The 5,488-nt window shown below is 32.4% G+C and overlaps 1 non-coding gene across 1 annotated transcript; it reads right to left on the bottom strand.

Moving 5' to 3' along the window:
• Nucleotides 1-1,736: 1,736 nt before the first annotated feature.
• On the bottom strand, nt 1,737-1,841 carry LOC132354436 (U6 spliceosomal RNA). Its single transcript, XR_009499300.1, has one exon. It is a non-coding gene; the product is annotated as a U6 spliceosomal RNA (small nuclear RNA).
• Between the last annotated feature and the right edge of the window lie 3,647 nt (nt 1,842-5,488).

The following is a 5,488-nucleotide window of genomic DNA, read 5'->3' as shown; positions in this document are numbered from 1 at the left end:
GTTGTACAAGGAATTAAGAACTAATTAATTATATAAGAAATATGTAATTTTTTATATTCCTGGTGAAGTGAATTTTTATCAGAATAAAACAACTCTTTTTATCCTGCTTAATGTTGGTTGCATAGAATTTCCTGTCCTATTGGCAAAGGCAAAGAGTTGATAGAGCCATTTAATAGTGAGAGTGCTGGTTACTAGCTCATTTATCTGGCGAGTATAATTATGAATTAGTGTGCTTTCTTGGTGTAAAATTTGTCAATATATTTAAAATTATAAAAATGCTCACTCTATTTTAAAATTGAAATTTTACTGAGATTATTATAGATTTGCATTCAGTTGAAAGGAATGATACAGAGAGATCCCATGTACCTCTTCCTAGTTTTCACCAGTGGTAACATCTTGCAAAACTATAGTGTAATATCACAACCAAGACCATGACATTCATACAGTCCACGTAGCATTCAGATGTCCCCAATTTTACTTGTGCTCATTTGTGTATTATGTATATTCAGTTCTATACAATTTAATCACGTGTATAGGTTCACATATCTACCACCACAGTCAAGACACAGGACCTTCCATCATCGCAAGAATTTCTCATACTGCCCTTTTACAATCATACTCTCCTGCCTCCCATTCTCCATCTCTTGTCCCTAACTCTTGCATTTATAACATTTTGTCATTTGAAGAACAATATATAAAATATGTAGTATGTAACATTTGGAGACTGGATTTTTTTTTGCTCAGAAGATTCCCTGAAGATCCATCGAAATGACTGCATGTATCAATCGTTTTCTTATTTTCATTACTGAATAATATTTCTTGTATATATGTACCACAATTAAACTATCCACCTGCTGAAGACATCTGAGCTCTTGTAGTTTGGGACTATTATGAATAAAGCCACTACAAGCATTCACATGCAGGTGCTTGTGTGCACATAGTTTTAATTTCTCTGGGATAAATACCCAAGAGTACAATTTGGGGTTCCTATGGCAATTTCATGTTTAGTTTTATAAGAAACTGCCAAACTGTTTTCAAGAATGGCTATACCATCTTACATTCCCATCAACAAAATAATAGTGATCCAGTTTCTCTACATCCTTGCTAGCATTTGGTAATGTCACCATTTTTTATTGTCACCATTCTGATCTGTATGCAGTGATACCTCATTATGGTTTTAATTTGCATTTCCCTGCTGGCTCTTGATGTTAAACATCATTTCATGTGCTTATCTGCCATCTGCATATCATATTCATTGAAAAGTCTGTGTCTTTTGCATATTTTCTAATTTGACTGTTTGTTTTGCTTAACTATTGAGTTTTGCATGTTCTTTATATACTCGAGATACTACTCCTTTGTTGGCTATGTGGTTTGCAAATATTTCCACCCAGTTTGTTACTTTTCTTTCTTCTTCTTCACCTGGACTTTCACAGAGGAAAAGTTTTTAACTCTGATGAGGTCCAATTTATCAAATTTTTCTTTTACAAATTTTGGTGTCAAATCTAAGGACTCTTGGCCTAGCCCTAGATGCCAAAGTATTTTTATTTTCTATTTTTCCTAAAGGATTTATAGTTTTATGTTTTAAGTCTATAATCAATTTTGAGCTAATTTTTGTATAAGGTGTGAAGTTTAGTTTTTGAGTTTCATTTTCTTGCCTATAGATGGCCCCTCATTCTAGCACCATTTGTTGAAAAGTCTATCCTTCCTTCATTGAACTGCTTTTAATCATTTGTAAAAAGAATATGGAACACTTCATGACTTTGTGTATCATCCTTAAGCAGTGGCCATATTAATCTTCTCTGTATCATTCCAAAATTTTATTATATGCACCATCAGAGTGCATACTGCTCATGTGTTTTGACTTATCATTTTCACTTTTGGAAATTCATTTCTCAAAATGAAGTTATATGCCCAAGGCGATTTAGTACAGCATTATTTATAACAGCAAATAAAAGGAGGGAACATGTCCAAAAATGGTAGACAGGTAAAGTGTGTTAGTCATCCATTGCTGTGTAACAAACTGCCCCAAAACTTAGAAACTTAAAACAACAGCTTATATCACAATGTCTCTCATATCTGCCCATGGCTTATTTGGATCCTCTAAATGAGAAAGACTGCTCTCAGATGGCAGCTGAGGTCTTTCTCTGAAGTTTCAACTGGGAAAGGATCCATGCCCAAGGTCACTCATGTAGTTGTTGGCAGGATTCAGTTCCTTGCAGGCTTTTGGATAAAGGGTCTCAGTTCCTCTTTGGTTTTTGGTCAGAGCCTACCCTCAGTTTATTGCCTTGTGGGCTTCTCCATGTTGCAACTTGCTTCATTATAATGAACAAGCAGAAAAAATGCAAGAAAGTGCTAGGAGTCTTTTTTCACCTAATCACAGAAGTGACTTCTCATTGATTTTGCTGTATTCTATTCATTAGAAGCAAAATCGCTAGATCCAGCCCACACTCAAGGTGAAGGGATTACATAAGAATGGGAATACAAGTAGGCAAATATTTGGGGATCTACATCAGAAACTACCTACCACAATAAGTAAATCACTACATGTTTTTACAATTCAATATTATGCATCCATTGAATTTACCCCAGTAATTACATGGGGTATGGTGTTGCTGTCATGGGTAATGAAAAGAGCCTCAGTGACTTGTGATTCAACACCAAGTATTCTAAAATATGTTGAACTGGAACACCAGGGGAAGATGAGAAAAATATTAGACAGAAAAAACTATTAGATAATGGCTGAGAATTTTTCAAATTAACTAATAAAAAATAAACCTCAGATCCAAAATCTCAATGATCTTCCAGTAGGATAAAATTAAAGAAAGTCACACCAATGAATATTATATTGTAATTGCTAGAAATCCATGATAAAAAGAGAAATCTTTAAAGAAACCACAGAGAAAAAGATTCCAAGAAATAAAGAATGACAGTTTACCTCTTATCAGAAATATTGAAATTCAGAAGTCAATGGAATAATATCTTTAAAAACTAGGGAAAAAATTGTCAACCTAAAATTGTATATCCAGTGAAAATACTAATCAAAATTGAAAATAAAATAAAAACATTTCAAGATAAACAAAACTAAGAAAATCATCACCAGTTGACCTGTTACACAAGAAGTGAAGGAATTTCTTCAGGCTAAAAGGAACTTATACAAGATGGAAACCTAAGCCTACATGAATGAAGAGCCCTAGACATGGCAAATACATGGACTAAATATTAAATACATTTTCCTCATTTATTAATTTCCTAAACAACATTTGACTGTTGGAAGAAAGGAAATAACATTGTATTGTGGAGTTTCAATATATGTAGAAGTAAAATGTATGTCAACAACAGCAGGAAGAATGAGAGGGTAACTACTAAAACCAACAAAGAAGTTCAGACATAAATAAAGGATAAAGAATGAAATACTAAAGTTTTTCAATTAGTCTTAGAGTAGAAAAAAAGGAACAATAAGAAAATAGAGAACCAATATGATTGTAAACTTAAACCCAACAATATTACTAATAATATTAAATGCTATTAATATTAGACTAAAACGTGAAGATCAAATTATATGCTGTCTACAAGAAACAGTTTAAATATAAAGACACAGATAAGATATATGTAAAAGGATGATAAAATGATATATAAACAAGAATGAGAAAGGCGATGCAGCTATATCATAATCACACAAAGAAGATTTCAAGATAAAAATATTTCAAAAGATAAAGAGAAACATTTCCTACTGACAAAGGGTTAATTCATCAAGAAGACATACTGAGTGAATGTGCAGATAACAACAGATCTTCAAAATACATGAAGCAAAAATAGACAAACTCGTGGGAGAAACAGTCAAATTTAGAATTATAACTGTAGACTTTTATTCTCTCTCCAGTAGTCGATAGAAGAAGTAGACAAAAAAATAAGAAGAAGAAGAAAAAGGGATATTTGAATATTACCAACCAATTTAACCTAACAGAGCTGCATAAAACACTGCATTCAAAATCAAAATGCATATTTATTTCAAGTGAGTATAGAAAATTCACCAAAATAGACCATCTGTTGAGAGATTAAAGAAGAATCAATAAATATTATACCCTGAAATACAGAGTAATTTTAGGACTATAATAGAATTATTAGAATTAACTTAAAAGTTAGCAAATATGAAATACATCTTTTTTTTTTTTTTTTTTTTTTTATTTATTTTTGGCTGTGTTGGGTCTTCGTTTCTGTGCGAGGGCTTTCTCTAGTTGTGGCAAGCGGGGGCCACTCTTCATTGCGGTGCGCAGGCCTCTCACCATCGTGGCCTCTTTTGTTGTGGAGCACAGGCTCCAGACGCACAGGCTCAGCAATCGTGGCTCACGGGCCCAGCTGCTCCGCGGCATGTGGGATCTTCCCAGACTAGGGCTCGAACCCGTGTCCCCTGCATTGGCAGGCAGACTCTCAACCACTGCGCCACCAGGGAAGCCCTGAAATACATCTTTTAAAAAATCCACAGTGTTTGGAAATTAAACAAAATCTTCTAAATATGTCATGGATCAAAGAAAAAATCACAATGTAATTTATAAAATATTTTAAAAGGAATAATAATGAAAACACTATGTTTTAAAATTGATAGGATACAACTAAAGCACCACTTGAGGTAATGTTATAGAATTAATTGCTTATATTAGAAAAATGAAATGGTTTAAAATCAATAGACCTAATTTCCAACTGAAAAGTCTAGAAAAAGAATAAATTAAATCAAAAGTAAACAGAAGTAAAGAACTAATGATATCAAAGGAAATCAGTAAAGTAGATCATTTCTTTGAAATGATAAATAAAACTGCTGAACTCCTAGAAAGACTGATCAAGGGAAAAACAGAAACACAAATTACCAATATCATAAATAAGAGACATTATTATGGCACCTACAGACATTAAAAGGATAATACAAGAATACTATGCCAAAAATTCAAAAATTTGGATGAAATGGAAAAATATTTGAAACATGCAGCTATCCAAGCACATCCAAGAAATGTAAAAATATGATTTGTCCTATATCTGTTAAAGAAATTACTTTCACCATTAAAAATCTCCCACAAAGAAAGCTCCATAATCAGATGGCTTTACTGGTAAGCTCTCTCAAATATTTATAGAATAAATAATATCAAACTTTCACAAATTCTTTCAAAAAGTAGAGGAGAAAGGAACATTTCCCATATTATTTTATAAAGTCAACATAATCCTCACACCAAAATCAGAGGACATTATAATAAAAGAACAGAACAGACCAATATCCCTCATCAACATAAATGATAAAATCCTTTACAAAGTATTATAAAATTTAATCCAACAATATATTACAAACATAATATATCTCAAAAAAGTAATATTGTTACCCCAAATGTAAGACTGGTTTAACATTTGAAAATCAATTGTAATTTACCACATTAAAAAATAAGCAGAAATATTGCTTAATAGATTCAGAGCAAAAACCTTTGATAAACTGCAATACCACTGC

The sequence above is a fragment of the Balaenoptera ricei genome, chromosome 19 (genome assembly GCF_028023285.1).
Source record: "Balaenoptera ricei isolate mBalRic1 chromosome 19, mBalRic1.hap2, whole genome shotgun sequence".
Lineage (NCBI taxonomy): Eukaryota > Metazoa > Chordata > Mammalia > Artiodactyla > Balaenopteridae > Balaenoptera > Balaenoptera ricei.
The sequence above is the reverse complement of the archived record's forward strand: the minus strand, read 5'-3'. Positions and strand labels throughout refer to the sequence as shown.